This window comes from Rhodnius prolixus, unplaced genomic scaffold (genome assembly GCF_049639745.1).
Source record: "Rhodnius prolixus isolate KJV_2025 unplaced genomic scaffold, Rpr scaffold_6, whole genome shotgun sequence".
Classification (NCBI taxonomy): Eukaryota; Metazoa; Arthropoda; class Insecta; order Hemiptera; family Reduviidae; genus Rhodnius; species Rhodnius prolixus.
In genome coordinates this window covers 8,269,515-8,287,719 of record NW_027411634.1, presented here as the reverse complement: position 1 = coordinate 8,287,719, position 18,205 = coordinate 8,269,515, and the positions used below count along the sequence as shown (strand labels likewise).

Sequence of the window (18,205 nt, the reverse complement as noted above, 5' to 3'; positions counted from 1 at the left end):
GAGGTTTTCATTCAGTAAGTTCAGCAAAGTTTTTCCTAGAGTTAACGCATTTATTCTTCTTTACCTAAATGAAAATATTTTTTTCTCCATCCAAATTACAAGAATAGCATCATGCTTTGAGCTTACGATGGAGCAAAGAGCCAATAAAAATAACCGAAAACGGCCCCCAAATGCTCATGTCTATTGTACATATAAAATTTTTATTTCTTTCCAGATGCAGCAGTCAGTCCATTTGGACCAATGCCAAGATGTAGGTTTATTTATTTATTTTTTTTCCGTAAAGAATGAGCTGGAATTAAAAGAAGAAGTTCATTTCGGTGATTCCAACACTGTGATGGCCTCCAGAAAAATTAAGAAATGATCATGTTTGCAATCTCAAAACTCCCTGATTTTCTGCCTGCAGATTCGAGTCCAATGCAAGACGATTATGGGCTAAATTTGGCCAACATAAACTACCTGTAGGATGTTGACAATCCTCGTTTGACCCAACTAGAACAGCCTTAAAGAAAATTAACTTTTCAGCCTTCCAGAATCTATAACTGATTTTATTTTTACAATTTTCCGTTTCTCCATGTGAAATATAAGCGAATAGTGATCAAAAAACTGTAACCAGTCTCTACCAATCAAACATAGTCTGCCGTATAATCGTACGAAACAAGATTTTTAAACGTCATAAACAATTATAGCAATATTTCTAATAAATTGTGTCAAATTAAAATTATGGCGTAAAAATGTAGTAAAGATAGAAATAACATTGCTGTATAGTTTATATTAAGATAGTTTATCCTAAGATTCACATTTGGTTCTGATTAGTTTACACTTTTAGAACTTATTTTCCAACAGATTGTGTAGAAATACATTTAGGTCATTCATTGACCAGAAAAAGAAGCATTTTTTGTAAAGTTAAAAGTAGTTTCTTACTCGTAAATTGGCTTTCGTTTTATTCTAAGGGAATTGTGAATTATTGATGAATTATTTCTAGAAATATATTAGATTGGAAGGTAAACTTTGCAGGTTTTGACATGTGTGCTTATCAAAAAGTTTTTCCTAAATGAAATATTTGCTCGATACTGTGTTATTATGGACTGTTTTATAGTATAATTTTCTGGTTTTTAAGAAATTTTACAACATGCTGAGGAAGCAATTTTGGATGTTTTTTCTTTTTTGGATTAAACAAAAAATAAAAATGGCTGACGAAGTAGCTTGATAAATTGATACTTTTTAGAGGATCATTACGATTAGTAAAAGCACTATGCAATATTAGTTAAGAAAATATTAGATCTGGAGATACTGTCCTAGAAGCCTGCTTTTTGCTTGACCTAACGCGTTAAAGGGGTCATATAGTGGTAACAGATCCATCTCAAAACGGATTAAAGGATCTCGGAGCAATATAGGACGTTTAGATACTTTGCTGTTGCGGATGATTTTTGGAAATTTGAAAAGTGGGTACCACGCGAGGTATCATCCGCAACTAACTCTTGCAAAGTGCAACCAAAATTACTATTATTGGATCGAATTGTGACTTGTGATGCCCATCAAACTAAAAAGAAGGTTAGGGGTTGGTGATTGGAGGCTGTTATTTATTAGAAATGAACGAAATTCACCGGAAATTGAGTTGAAAAAAGTTTAAAAAGAAAAAAACTATCTAAGAAATTAGAGTTTTCGTTTCTTGCTGATAGAACTCTGATCAATAAGAATAGCGGAACACATGAAATTCGAGAACCAAACTAAATGACTGGTGAATCGATTCACGTTGTGCAAAGATGTACTAATGTTAATGTATTTTATTTCGATTAAACTTCAACGAATATATCGTTGATTTATACAATTTCAAAGTAAACTCACTGTAACATGACTGTAACTTTCGTTCCAAACTAATATTTTATGAAATTTATTACAGTAAAGTTTTTGAAAGATATGCGATTGCGTATAACATTTGGTATTTAATGCCAAACTCTATTTTACCCCTTTCTTTCGGCTAGATCTGTGTTCTATAAAAAAATATTTAGCGCTTAGTTCCTTAATCTTGCATAACAGGAAATAATTTAGCATATTCCTAAGCAGGAAATACTCCTTAAACAAATATAATTTCCGGAAAATTGCTGATTCAAATGCAAAGTTCGTTGTTCTGATATATTAAATGATTATGTTATGTATGTATTATCTATTGTATGTAAGATCGATAGAAAATCACCGCTTGTATATGTACATATATATATATAATGTTAACTTCAATCGAAAATTACCACCAGCCGAATCACCTAAACTAACAAGGTACATCAGATTGTATATATATCTAAGGGCCTTGTTACCTTAGGTATTGTGTACATACAAACCTTGGCATACATTATATATCATCTATATACGCATATAATTATTGCCTAATTGTATTAATAATTGTATGAGGGATACATTGAGGCCCTTCAGAATTAACTATTCAGCTGGTTATGTTTGTTCGGAAGGTCATATTAATTATAATTAATCCAATGATATTGATCAATTTTTCTGTAATTTCTTACAATTAGTTAATTTTTCTTTTATTTTTGTTATTTTAAATGATTTTCCTCTTCTTTAAATTTTCCCAAAAAGTTAAATGATCTTCCCTTAATTGTCTCCCATGGCTCCATTTGATTCTTTCAATTTTCTTCTTCTGCAGTGCTCGTTCTTCTGATAGTTGAATCCTATAAAAACCCTAATCGGTGAAAGAGCGTTTGGTAGAGTCCATAAAGGTTACAACAGATAAGAACTTTGTTGTTTAGAAGTAAGATGGGATTGTCGAGTAATCATCGTATGAGAAGTTTTTTATCTTCAGTTAATCTTATCCTCTTTCTCGAATTTAGTTTATTGTCCATTAAGTATTGGCAAACATTAATTTAAATATATTCACAAAATTCTTATCCCAAATAATTATGTATTATTTCTGTTTCAGAGTCCCTTCTATGAAATTTCCAATAGAGTAAGTGAAACAATTTGTTTATAAAAAATTAGATATAATTAACCAAAACTGTTTCATGGCTGATTCACCGCTTTGTCGAACAGAAATCGAGACAAAGCAAGATCATTAAAGCAATAAAATAAACAATAAAAGAAAAGCAATGAAACAGTTACAAAAAGTAAAACAGAAATCAGTTATACTGTTCGTTACCGTGTACTTCGTATTTCCTTTCTTTGTGAATTTCCCTTCTGATTAAGGTTAAATTGACAGAGAAAAGAGCACTTTTCTTTGAAGTTAACTTTTTCTTCCTGAATATTAAAACTTAACGAGTTCAGGCTAAAGTTAAAATATACTCTTTTAATCTTGCGTTTAAAATAAAATACAAAGGTCAAGCCCTAAGAGCCTGATTAAGGCAACGACTTATTTCTAAATTAGAAACGATATTTCCTTTTTCTTACATTGGTAAGAGAAAGTATAATTAGAAAATTTCATTTTATTTTTTAAATTAAATTGCAAGTAATTCTCATTCTTTTATCTTTCATTTTAACAAGAATCTATAAATATTAAACGAAGAAATTTTTGAAGGGTTTGCATTATAATGCACTTGCACTTTCAACTTTAGTTAGATAAATTGATATTTTCCATTTTCTCTTATTTCTTTTTGCGTTTAACTAAATAATACTAAAGTTTTCATTTTAGTTTTACTTCTCCCAAAAATAACCCAACACTTCAATTTCATCTGAAGAACGTATTGAATAATACATTAGATTTTTCTCCAAACCTAGTCTTTAGCAGATCATTATTTTCTGTTTCTTTTCTGATCAATTCAAAAATATACAAAACCTAATTGTGATAATTTTATTCGATTTCAACTATACATGAACATTTGCTGTATAAATAGCTGAATATGGATAGCTGATTAGTTTAATCCTACGTTGGAGAACATGTTTTCAATTAATCCAAATGGTGATATGGAATCACTAGTCAGTCCATTGTAGTTCTGTCCTCAGGATACTCCAGCTAGGAAAATGTTTCGTGTTGGTCGTGTTTTCGCAAACTAAGAAATGGGATAGCATTTTGTTTCTCAGCCAACCTGGCTGAAGACGACAAAATGGTACTTGGTTTTGCTCAAAAACAAAACTTATTTTATCCGAAGAACAGTAAGTTTAGACTGTTATTGGAGCTCCTAAAGGGCGTAGCCAAGATCTGAGCGAAATCAAATATGTCAGATAATTTGTTTTTAATTGTATTTGCAAATGTTTTTCTATTACTGCCATTGTTGTTGGCAAAAAAATCCAATTTTCGATCAATTGATGCGCAGACATCTTTTAATTAATTCTATTACATTAGAATGATTATGCGGATCAAACAATGAAACCCCATAAAGGAATCTGAAACCCTGAGCCTTTTTTTAGGGATGCTCATCATCATCATGGGCGCATTTTCGTGCTTCTCACTGGTACGGTTTAGGAGGCTATAATAAAGCAATTTCCGGTTTGACAAAAGGAAATAAGGGAGAATGGCTTAATTTGTGATGGAAGAGTAGAGCTTTCGTTACTAGATTATTTGTTTTTAAAAGTTTCTTTCCCTTTTAGGTCATACATTTTCATTTTGAACAAGTTATGCTCATACCCTTGATAAATCTTATATTTTCTTTGCACTTTTATTAAAATGCAAATTTATGAAATTCGTAATGGAAATCGTTTCCATGAAAAGCTATAGAGAACTTTTATACTTTTTATATATATAGTTAATACCATTGCACACGAGAATCATGTTATAAATGGGTCACGCAAGCCCTATCACGAAATGGTTTAAGTGTCACGAGGTATTGTCTGACTGACATGTTTTTTAATGCACGTTTGCCGTTAAGAATGTATCATTCTTCTTCTTATTCTGGTTTATCTTATATATTTCTTTTATTTTATTTATCACAAGACTAGTACAAGGATACACGGGCATTTATCACAGTTGTGCAGTTTAGATAAAAGTCATTGGATTGTATCAGAAAGTGTATCAGAAAAGATGTGTGAACAATAACAGGGTAAAGAGATGGTAGACTGGAAGGGATGTATACCAAAAATAACTGACAGTCGGTGTTTTCATGCTAAATTATAGAACAAGAACTCTGGTTCACACGATTTCGGCTTGGAGCCAAAACTTTTATACAAAACATTGGCACTGTCTAATAAATAGCTCATCTTATCAAAACAAAGTTTTGCTTTAGTCACCCGTACTCCTTGTGTTTTAAGTAGAAGAAATTAAGGGATTTTAAATTGGGGTATGTTCGCTAATTTCTTACAGTTATGAAATATATTTTGTTTTCAAAGAATACACATGTTTTTCTGCCAGATTTTAATCTCGCATTACTTTTTAGTATTCTTAATTAAATAAATCCGTGTAAATCTATTTTCTGGTTATTCAACAGCTCAATTACTGCTTAAGCTGCGCTTCGTCTTACTTCTATCTTGTTGGTAATACATTTGATAACCATAAATATTAAGCTAAAACCGTAAAATACACTGAAAATACGTGGAAATCTTAACATCACTTCTGAAACGTTCAGTCACCAAGAAACGTTTTCCTTCGAGATTTCTTTCGCTTCAATCGTATCCTGAAGGCGTCCATAATTTTTAGACTTGATCAATAGAATGAAATGTGAATTCATAGTAAATAATAGGCTTAATTTTAGAACAGATTTGGGTTCACAAAAGGCAGAAATAAAGGAAATTAAACTGTTTGACTGGAGCCCTATAAAGGAATGTGTATTGTGATGTTTACATTGCAAGGGGGTTTGGTTTAAAAGGTTTAGAAGAACCATTTTATTTAATTAAACCCTTATCATCGAACGCTTTGCTAGGCATTCAAATTGGGTTTTACAATAAATATTTGGTTTATTTTTATTTTTTGAAGTGAGTTTAATTCTATTGTTCAATATTCCTCAAGCGCTGTTAAATTTGACGAATTCTGACCAAGCAGAAAGTACAAAATTGGGTTCCTATATAGTAATCACTCTGTAGAATTCATATAAAAACCAAAAGCGTTGATAAAGTACCCGAATTTTGGAAGTTACCATAATGGAGCTCTGGTAACGAGTCGTATTTAGCTTACTTCTCGATGTATAGGTCATCATTTTGTAAATTGAACCCATCTGAAAGCTACTGATTCCCTTTTTTACCAGTGGCCAACTTTGGAAGTAACTAAAGTAGAAGAGTTGTGGTTTCCATCTCCTCTATGTTCGTAAATATTTTACCAGATGAAAAATGGAGTCTTGCGGTAGATAATCAGTTCTTGGAGTTGTTTTTAGGACGCCTAATTCTTCTGAAATTTTTCTGGTGTTGGTCAAATTTGTTTCTTAGAAGCAGCCAACTTGGGCTGAATCTAATGATGGAAGATTGGGGCCGAAACTTATTTTTTCCAGGGCTCTAATCTGTCTAGATCAAACTGAAGTGCTCCTGAAGATTCAGAGACTTTTCCCATCTCGTACATCAATAATTTGGGAGCGACATTTGGGAAAAAGTTAGCATTTAACAGTGGACAAGAAGTCACCGAAGTTTATAGATTCAATTTGACCATCATTTAAAAATAGCCTTTTTTTCTGTTCACAAGTATTCACAAGCAGTAAATTGAAGTCCAAGGGGTACTTAATTATATAAAAATGTTTTTGAAACACGGTTACTATTACGCGATACTTCTGCGGTTTAAAGGTGAGTGACAGAGAGGGAACTACATCCTGCAATAAAACTGTGAAATGCAATAAAATAGGAACCGAAACATTTTATTAATAATGTCAAAATTACTGGTCCATTTCTGCAATTACATCTTGGATGCGTGTGAATTAAAGTTTATCTAAACTGTTCCAACTATAACAAAGTAAACTGTTGCTTGCAGTCCCTTAAATATCTCTGCTTTGCATCCATTGATACAGCTATTTTTTCACGATTTCCGAAATTCAAAATAAAATAAATAAATATGCTCTAATTAAAACTAAACATTTTTATCCAATTAACAAGATAAAAATAGGAACTAATGATAATTTTCAGTTAATAATGACCTCATTAGATAGAAACAAAGAAATTAATTAGACAAATTGTAGAAGTGAACAAAAAATGAAATTATGGCGATGGCTGAATATGAAGGTGGTGTTGGCAGGCCTGCGAGTGCGCCAGTTGGCGCCGGAACATTGCTTCTTCTTTTTTTTAACTCTTCAAAGAATATTAAATTAATTTAGTAGGTCTTGGCCTTTTTCAAAGCCAGTTTGTTTTTATGCGTCTAGAAAAAAATTATGTACGTTATTCATTTTTCGAAATTTTCATTAATATTTTAGCTTTAAATCTGTAGATGATTTTTTTTTCTTTTTTTTCCTTCCAACCAGAAATTGTTCTAAAATGTTCCATAATTTATTAACATTAAATAAATAAAATAAAAAATGACGCACTCAAATAGAGACTTTACAGAATTCGCTAAAGACTTCCTTTTTTTCGAAATCAGGGACGTATTTGACTCGGTAATTCTTGAAAAGTCTTCCGACTCTCTTCAACATGTTCTAAACTAAAGAATTAGAACAGAATGGTTTTCATTTGCTATGGACCCATAATACCTATCGTAACACACTTCGATCACCATTCAAAACCTATCCAAAGTTTTGATCCAAATTTATCAGGATTACTTTATTGATTTTTTTTTCTGGATAAAAATAAGAGCTACTTTATCTTGGATCTTGGTAAAAAAGAATACCAATAACTTTAAAGTAAATCGTTTGACCGAAATTGCAGTTTTTACTGAATAGTTATTTTTAGTTTTTAACTATTTTTCTTTTCGAAAATATTATAGTTTACTTATAGGGAACAACTAGTTTTTTTTCTAGAGAAATTAGAAGTTTTGCAATAGAAAAAAAATTTAATTGCAAAAACAGATATTTACACCACATAGTTTTGTACATTTTTAAGAGTGAAGTTTCGCTTTAGATGATTGGCTATAGCTGGCCACAAAGCTGCGGTGTGTGGGGCAAGATGGACCCTCAATCTCTTTTTTTATTAAGAATAACTTTTTTTCCTCCCCAACAAGCAGTTCGTGGTTAGCTTACAGTTGAGGTTTCAAATTCACTTTGCCCTAAACAATATCCAACTATTAGAGCATCAATAGGGAACGATTACCTCTATCATTGCGTTTGCTCCGTACAATCACAAATAAGGGCGGCAAAAATGTGTTTGTCTTCCCATTTTACCGCTGAAAACTGTAGTTTTCCAAAAAGTGTAATCCTATCGCTTTACTTTCCAAGTTTTGTAATAGTTATCAGCAAAAGTTATTAGAAATAAAACAGAATCTGAAGAGGATACCTGTTCTTTATTTTTGAATTAAAAACGTAATTTTTTTTTAATTAAAAATAGATTTCCTGAAAATACGTTTAAAATTAGATGAAATAATAATACGAATCTCCCTTCTTGATAAGGGTTTTTAAGTGGTAAAGATAGATAAAACCCTTTATCGTTCTAAGGCAGGGGTCAGCAACCTATTTTAAGTAGAGAACCATTTTTCCTTAAATAATTTTAATAAATCTTATCAAGAGCCGCAAGGATGATAATGTAAAAAACTCTGTAGATCATTTGTATTCGCAAATTATTATTTTATGATATTCAATAACATTTTTCTGCAACCATGTAGGGAAGTTCTCATTACTCAATTAAAATCAGCTGTGTAATGCCCAACTTCCCACACTAGTGGGGGGAAATTCCCATTAGTGTCACTTTCTGCACAAGTGAGTGGAAAAACTTTATTGTGCTTCCTTGATATAAGAAGTTTTGTTATTAACATAAATATTTTCTATAAAACTCTAATAAGCTTATTTAAATTTATTTTATTTAAATAATTAAAAAACGAATATTAAAAAATAAAATAAAAATTGAAAGGAATATAGAAATAAAAATAATACTTTAATAAATAATTAGATATTTTTAATTATAACAGTTAAAAAGGTTGTAGTGTTACCTTATAGAAATTTAAAATGGATTCTTGTGATTCCTGTTTAGAAAACACTCCTCCATCAATAAAAGAAACAGCAGAAAATGTAATAAGTAATGTAAATACGTAAGTAATGTAAATAATTGTAATATAACAATAAATGTTTATAATAAATAAATTACTTTTTGTAGACTGTAAAAATGAAATTTTTAATTTTTTTAGTTAATAAATCTAATGGTTTCAGAAAAAATATAATATTTAACTCTAGTGTAAAGTATTTTCCTCACACTCAGCAATTTGCACTTGCACTCGCATCGCTTCGCCCGCTCGTGCGTGCAAACCCTGCCTCGCGTGAGGAAAAGTACTACTTTCCACACTTGTTAAATAAATAACTATTAAATGTTTTATATATTTATTTTCACATATTGCAAAGTAAATAAACAAATAAATAATAACGAATGAAAAGGCGGCAGTCTTACAATATAAATCAAGTACTTTATTTTAATATTGTATAATTCTACTCAATTTCGAACCTATCACATTTAAAATTATTTTTGAAAAAATATCTTTAATAAATGGAATTTTCATTCGTTTCAATAATATTAAAATATACAATTTATTTTGGGCAGGCTGAAGAGTCACACAATTGGGATAAAAGAGCCGCAGGTTGCCGACCCCTGTTCTAAGGGCTTGCTTATTGTTAGGGATTTGTAGGGATACAAATTTTGAAATAAAAGTACATATTCATTCATTTATTATGTTACTCATTCAGTTTTGAATAAGTCATTCGTTTAAATTTTGATTTATTATTTTTTTAAAAATTTGTGTCCCTTTCTAAATGTTTAAAGGGTTGAAATTTGCATGAATAGATATTTTTTATTCAATACATGTTTATTAAATTAAAATTTTACATTCACTAATTTGTAGTGATAGATGTTTTCCTAAGCCAACTTTGCCAATAAACACGTATTGCAAATTATTAGATTTAATACAGGGATAAGGTGACTATTGCAAATGTCCGCTCCTCAACTTGTTCTAACGAGCAATATAGTTTAATGATAGCAAATAGACGCCACATAATATACTGATTGTTCGCATCAATTGGCGAAGATAGTTTATCCAATCTATCACTTGTGCGAACAAGTTGCTAGCACCACCATGTTGCGCAGAATTTTTTTTTTTTATTCAAAGTGCACTTACTCTCGGATAGATTGAGATGTCATTTATGGTTTAGAGATGTTGGTTGAAGCACTCATTCTGTGTACTATATTCTATTGTTTCTACAATCTATTTTCTTATTTGTTCGACTAGGATTTTTTTTCTTATGTATTTTCTCTAGGTAAGTAGGTATTTTTGAATTAATCATTAAGGTTTAATTAAAATTTTACATTTCCTAATTTGTAGTGATAGATTGTTTCCTAAGTGAACTTTGCCAATAAACACGTATTGCAAATTATTAGATGAGGTGACTAATGCAAATGTCCGCTCCTAAAAATAAATTTTCTCTGTAAAATGTGCTAGAAATATAAAAATATAAGTGATAGACCTACATGAGGGTGGTTATTAATACGTAGTTGAAAGAAAATGTTGCATCCGTTTTGGTTTTTTTTTTTTTATAGGAAAATGGAAAATCTACTCATTGAAATAACACTTCCGGTTTGCTGGCCCACAGTCTTCTATCCCGGATAACCCGGAAATGAAATATTAAATCAGAATTTTCTTCCAACACTGAATTTTGGCCAAATTTTTTTATTTTCCTTAACATTCTGAAGGATAAAAACCTGGCAATTCTCTGGAGGTACACAATAACTCACCCGCGAAACTCTTCCAAAAAATCAATTTAGGAAAAGTGAACGCAAGAGGAATCAAAAGTTGATTTGTGACCGGAAAACTTTTATTTCCAGGGAAAACTTCGTGATTGCACTGCGTCCTTTTTTTTTTTGGAGCGTGTCAGGGGAAAAGTAATTTGAAAATTGATAAATTAGAAAAAAAATTGCGATTCTTAAAAATTTTCAGTTTTTCTTCTCCTTCTTTTCGCCTTCGTCAGAAGCAGATTAAAATTAAGGACATTACTGTCTGGACACACACGGAAGTGAAAAGAATCAGTGGCTGTAGTAGGGTTGAAGTTATAAAACTAAACCTGTTCAGTGCTGCCAAACTGTTTGCGTTAGAGTAAAATCTCCCTTCTTGGGGGGAATGATTTCTCCCTTACTTCTGCCAACACTGCTGGTGTAATTCTCTCTCTCTTTCTCGCTGGCCCACGATTACGTTCACCCCCTTATTCCATTTTCCACTCTACATCAGACTTTTTTTCCTCCTGTTGCCTAGTCGTTCCACTGGTAAGGGGCCAACAGAGCCAAACCTCTAAACTTCCATACTAGATTGCACGTATTAATTTTCCTCGACGAAATCAAGGTGCCTGTGGCATAAACTCTTTCCCAGCTATATGGAGAGAATTATTTTTTTTCCCCCCGCTCTTGGTATTTCCTTTACCTCTCGACCAGCCTCCATAACTAAGTGGAAGCAGAAATTTTTTTTTCTTCTTCTCCTCTATCAGATCGTATCTAGTGTGGAAATAGATTTTGGAGGCGTCAGTAAAAGGAAGCACAATCTCTAACAAGATCCTGTTATTTCACTTCCTTATTATTTTAAATTTTGCATATTTATATGATTGTTTTCTAAACATTCTGATGTAATTCCGAAATGGAAATTTCAGAATAATTTTCCGCTTTAAACTTATTAACTTTACCACTTAGTGAATTTTCCGAACCAGAATTTACGCCAGAAATAAGTGGAATTTGAAATCATCATCTCCTGAAACTAACGTCTGATCTTTGTCGACCTGGAGCGATATAAACGACCATTCAAGAAGCCCTGATCAAATCAGCCTCAAACTTAGGTAGTAGGAAGCTTGAAGAGGCAAGAAACCTAATACCTAAAACTAGTTCTTACAACTTCTTCGAGACATCACCACAACGGTTATAAAGCGAAAGTAATTTTAGGCATGGAGAGAGTACGGACTTCCCGCCAGCATCACTCTAGATGGCCAGTCTACTCCGATTTCCAATCCTATTACTCGATTAATATTAATCCCTTTAATTTGATAAACTCTTCTAGTAAAAGCTGTTTTTAAGTTTTATTAGAATTCTGGAGGACCTTGGTTTATTAATTTTAAGATACAAAAAGCATTGCTGGTTGCTGAGCTTATAATTTGATTTTTGAAAACAAAATTTAAAGTAAATTCAAAACAAATTTACAAAAACAACAAACAGACTCACAAACTGAATAAACAATACCATTATACAAAGAAACCCCCTACAAAGGAACTCTCCCTACGTCCATTCTCTCTGGGACCTTTAGGTAAATTGGTCTAACACAATTGGTTAAGGCGAATATCTTAAGGGTTAATTAGGGAGTTAAACTCTGTGTTCTATGAGATTAGAGAGAATTTGTTGATGGGATTTCTATCGTGTAATGTTATCGTTAAACAAAGACCGAACAAAACATTGGGTATTCTCTTTTTACTTTTTCTAATCAATGTAGAATTTTGAAATTATAGAGATTTCTTAAAATGGAATCTAATCTTTGACTATTTTAAATTCTGAATTATTATAGCCGAATTTACATCGCTATTCCTAGGACTTCCTCAATTCGAATCTCGCGTGTTGGACAAAATGTTATTAGTAATATATCTACTTCCGCAGCCATGCACGGTACCTAATTGGTAGTTGGGAAGTTAAGGCCCCACCTGAAAGAAATAGGCGATTACATTACTTTCCTGCTACGATTTAAATAAAGTGTGCACTATTTCGCACGTTAACACGCTTAAATTTTGTTTATTCATGAAATATTTATAAGTACGGAGCGAAACCGAAATGTAGCTTTTCGGTTAGCCTAGGAAAACTAGCTACGGTTTTTCAGGCTGAGCTAGCTGCAATTAGGTTCTGTGCTTCCGAGATTGTGGGACGAGGAATAACTAATTCTAACATAAGGTCGTGATTTTCTCGGACAGCCAGGCGGCTCTGCGAGCTATCGCTTCAGACCAGGTTAATTCAAGGCTGGTATGAGACTGTCTGGTTGCTCTGAATGAAATTAGTGACCAAAATAAGGTCTTTCTGGTTTGGGTACCTGGGTCATTCAGGACACAAGGGAAACGAAGTGGCAGATTTATTGGCCCGGGAAGACCTCTGCGGGACACTTTGTTGGCCCGGAGCCCTGTTTTGGGGGTTTCGAAGTGTGTTAAGTCTGCGGCCATTAACTTATGGGTGCAGAGTAGGTCTCAGGAATGGGTGGCTTGCAACCACTGGGCAGAGACAGGCGAAGGAGTTTATTAAAGGCTATTCGCCGAGGTTTACTGCAGAATTAATCCGCGAAGGCAGTGGGGCTATAAGGATAATTGTAGGTCTATTAATCGGCCACTGAAGGCTCAGAAAATACATGCATGGGCCTGGCAGATGATAGCCTCTGTAGGTTCTGTCAGGAAGAGGAGGAAACGGCACTCTGCACGTGTTGTGTCAGTGTGAGGGGCTCGTGTGGCTAAGGAAACCAAGGAATGTGAGCTTTACTCAGGAGTCACTCACCGCAATTAAGAGTCTGATTAAACGGACAGGTCTGGAGGGTGAGCTCTAAAGTTGGGGAGCCACTATAGATCCAAAGGGGTCGCAGTGGCGTAGGCCTTGAGGCCGCTCTAATCTAATCTAAATATTTATAAAACCAAAGTTATAGTCCTGAATATGAGCCATGGGAAAACCAAGTTTAAACAAAATATCGCCTGAAATGGTCATTTTCGCCGACTGAAAGCTTCGGAAAATTTACACCTAAAGTTATGTGCTTTTCTTCAGACTAGAAGTTTTTTGGCTCTTATTTAATATCCGTTAATATTACATAAATGACAGACAGAACTGCATATTTGTTGTACAAGATAACCTTAATCATATCTTCCAGGATACAAACAAATGTTACAAACAAACGTTCATTATTTTTTTATAATTATTTTATGATTTAATGAGAATCATTGGTGCCATTTTTTGTTTTTTTCTTAGGACGTCTCAAAAAAAAGGTGAAATAAAGATGTAGTTCCGATTTATCAAGAGTCTCATGGGGATACCTTAATCAAAAGTATCAAATTTGTACTTCCAGCTACTTTTACTTTTTTATGATGTATTTTGAGAAATGTTTTGAGGATCTCATAATTTGTATGTTTTGTTTAAAAAAAACAAAAGATGAAAAATCAGCTGCGTGGCAAAAAATTATAAATAAACACGAAAGAAGTCTTCGTTCAATTTAAAAACACAACCCGTTATCGCTTTAATGTTCCATTAACGTCCTCAATTTGTACATATGTTTTAAGAATCTCTTGTCTCTCCCTAAGTTATGATGGTCCTTTGAAAAAGGACTATCCTTTTCTTAGTATATTTCTTGGTCCTCTTTTTACAGCCAGGAAGATGTATTGTCCTCTGTTTTTCTGTTATACTATCATTTATTTCCGCCACCGCTACCGACTAAGATCAACTACCCATTCGTTCTTGTTCCTTCCTGAAGGTTGCTTTTTCTTTTGCCACACTCTCTCTCTTGACTTAAACTAAAAGAAAACCCATTCCAAGTAGACTGCAATCTTACCTTCGGCCATGTTTATTCTCTTAAACTTTGTAGTTAATGGATAAACAATAAAAATGAAAAGTTTATTGTTTTACGTACTACCTTTATAAATTTTCTAATCGAACATCATCCAACTCATTTTATGTTTATGATAAATTACCCTTGTAAAAATAACTTTTGAAGAATAATATCATTTAAACCTTAACACTAAACCTACCACGACCGGTCAATTGACTGTTTTTTAAATTTGATTTAAATTTTCTAATTACAGCGTCATCATACCGCCATTAAACTTCACGACTTTTCCTAAAATATGTATACAATTGTTTTTTTAATATTCACTTATTTTCCTAATATTTGATTTTTGAGAAAACTTTGTAGTCCGTCTTAACTACCGCGACCGGTCATTTGACCGGCTGAATATTTAAATTTTATTTACTTATTTTAATATTTTATTTTATTATTTTATTTTTTTTGTAACAGAATTCTCTCGAAAACTCAATTTGATAATGCATTTATCGGATTATTGTTTGCATGTGGTGCATATGAGGCGAAAAATGTACGATATTGCCCTTTTCACTGGAACAAAAATAGGGACGAGCATTCTTCTCAAACACTGTGAGCAGAAATGTATAGACGGAAATTTTCGAGGTTTATTCGAGTGGATCAAAGAAATAATCGTTTACAAACCGATAAATTTGCTTTGATTTATAAATTTTGGAACTAATTCGCAGAGAACAGTCAAAGCTGTTCTAACCAAGAGCATATATCTCTTCCAAGGACATTTGTTCCCAACAAAGTCAAGATGCAGATTTACTCAGTGCATGCCAAATAAACCGGATAAATTTGGTATCAAATCTTGGCTAGCGTTCGATGCAATAAAAGGCTTTCCATTTTTGGAAAAACGTGAAAGCAGAGAAACCTTCAGTTCCGCTTGGGTAGTTGGACGCTCTAAAATTAGCTGAAATGTATACAGCTCGTGGAAGAAATATAACCGTAGAAAATTTCGGAGATGGCCTCAACAAATAGTTTTCAATATCCTAGACTTAGCCCCGGGATAAATCCATGGATTTTGTATCAAAAACTACCGGAAGTGAAATTTCAAGGCAAAATTTGTGTTACCATTGCAAAAGCATGACAAATACTAGTATTACAAGAACAAATGATCGGAAAATAGCCAAATAAGATACTGCAAAGGCAATAAGACTAAAAAATGCTGTCTAAAATGTAAAAAGTAAGTATGCGGGAAATTTGCAATTGAGAAGCCTGTAATTATAAAAAATGATGCAAAAAAGAGTAAAATCTACGAGATATATTTTTAATCAAAAGAAACTATGCTTTTTCGTAGTTAAATAATTATTATCTTCATTCTAAAATAAGAAATTTAAGTGATTTTAAAGTGCGGTCATTTGACCGGTCATGGTAGGAATAGTTATGCATAAATGTCGGTAGGTTTAGTGTTAAAGTATGAAGCGAGAGAAGTAACTTTCAGGTAATTACAGTCTACGGTAGTTTTTCCTCTATCTGTAACCTTTTTAATGGTTTTGCGTGGCCAATATTGCTGCTTTTTACTTTCGAACCTTATCAGCAAGCAACAGGTTCCATTAAATTTTGACTTTCCTATTGAAGCCTACCTTAGAGATAGCGCGCAGAATAGAATTTCCAATTTTGTGTGGAAATATATTTTCACCATGTTAATGTATTTTTCCAACCTTGTACTTTCTGCGTAGATGTTTTTCTTTAAACTGCAATAATACGAGTATAAAAAAATAATTGAAAATTGTAGTTTATTTTCTATTTAGAATGTAAAGTAAATGATAGTTAATTTAACGTCTTTACAACTTTACCTTCCGTAAGCTTCATTATCTCCAAGTTATGTGTCTTGATCGTATTTTAAACTCCGTATTTCTTGGGGGCACAGTTTAGACCAGTTCTTAAATTTTTGATGAAAGGGTTGAACGACAAAAAAGAAAAAAGAGGTTGAGAATTACTTCAATGACTTTCTTTTTTAGCTGCTCAAAGTGGGCACTTCCGGCATATTGTATTTTAAGAGGAACACTACATCCTGGTGTTCTTTATTCTTTCTTGTTTCCAGTGTTATCGTGAAAAGTAAAAAAACAAAATATATATAACTTTTTTGATTTGTTTTTTAGGCCTTAAAATTAAAAATAAATCTGTTTTATCTTTTTTAAAATAATATTTATTTAATATAATATTTTTTTTTTAATGATTTAAGGCGTGTCAACATCTAAGGTTATTGGCGCCCGTAGCTTTTTTCAGTGCACTGCCGGCCTTCGGACAGTGTTCTCTCGTTACAGACAATACTGTCCTTCACCGGACAGTGAGCTGTAAGAAGCTCCTAGGAAGAGAAAATCTAAGGGTTAGCAGCTGGATTCGAACCCGGGACCTCCGCGTGGAGTCCAGTACGCTAACCGCATAGCTAATCCCTTCCCTATATAATTTTATATAATATAAATATATAAATGATAATATAAAATAAATATAAATAATATAATTTTTTAATAAGTGAGGAAAATAATGTTTTTCTGCAACCATGTAGGGAAGTTCTCATTACTCAATTAAAATCAGCTGTGTAATTCCCAACTTCCCACACTAGTGGGGGGAAATTCCCATTAGTGTCACTTTCCGCACTAGTGTGTGGAAAAACTTTATTGTGCTTCCTTGATATAAGAAGTTTTGTTATTAACATAAATATTTTCTGTAAAACTTTAATAAGCTTATTTAACGTAACTAAATAATTAAAAAACGAATATTAAAAAATAAAATAAAAATTGAAAGGAATATAGAAATAAAAATAATACTTTAATAAATAATTAGATATTTTTAATTATAACAGTTAAAAAGGTTATAGTGTTACCTTATAGAAATTTAAAATGGATTCTAGTGATTCCTGTTTAGAAAACACTCCATCAATAAAAGAAACAGCAGAAAATGTAATAAGTAATGTAAATACGTAAGTAATGTAAATAATTGTAATATAACAATAAATGTTTATAATAAATAAATTATTTTTTGTAGACTGTAAAAATGAAATTTTTAATTTTTTTAGTTAATAAATCTAATGGTTGCAGAAAAAATATAATATTTAACTCGAGTGTCAAGTATTTTCCTCACACTCGGCAATTTGCACTTGCACTCGCCTCGCTTCGCTCGCTCGTGCGTGCAAACACTGACTCGCGTGAGGAAAAGTATTACTTTCCACACTTGTTAAATAAATAACTATTTTTATAAACAAGCGAATTTGATTCGAGCACTGAGATGCAACCAATCGCATTAAATGGGTTATTGATTAATAGGAGGAACACAAATTTGTAATTTAAATAATAATGACAAGCAGTAAATTCCATTGTTTGGTTTTAAAACAAAGCGAAAGTAAAAAACACTAAAATAAAATATCTGAGTTCAAGAAAAGAACCAAATTCATGGTCAAAATTGATTTTCCCGTTTAAAAAACATACCATATTGCAATAAATTGATCACACACGAATAGTATTGTTTCCGGTTTGATAGTTTGGGCGTGACCTTATTCTGAGCGGAAGTAATCACATGTATATTTGTAAAAAAAAATAGACTGGGCGTACTGACGTGTTTCCATCACAGACACCCGCAAAAAAAAAAAAAAAGCTGGGCCTGCAACTGAAAGAAACAACTGCAGATTCTGTAAGAAGTTGATGGAGACTACAAAGATGT

General features: G+C 32.3%; 1 protein-coding gene across 8 annotated transcripts in view; it reads left to right on the top strand.

Moving 5' to 3' along the window:
- Nucleotides 1–18,205, top strand: part of GluClalpha (glycine receptor alpha 1) — a 143,434-nt gene that overhangs the window by 58,818 nt on the left and 66,411 nt on the right. For 2 of the 8 annotated variants that reach the window (XM_074142159.1, XM_074142158.1), the window contains exon 1: nucleotides 10,028–10,235. The exons of 1 other annotated variant lie outside the window; for it this stretch is intronic. The gene's annotated coding sequence lies outside the window, so the exon portion shown is untranslated. Of the gene's footprint in view, nucleotides 1–2,929; nucleotides 2,957–10,027; nucleotides 10,236–18,205 lie in introns of those variants that run through there. 5 more of the 8 variants (XM_074142166.1, XM_074142165.1, XM_074142160.1 and 2 more) reach the window with 4 other exon arrangements.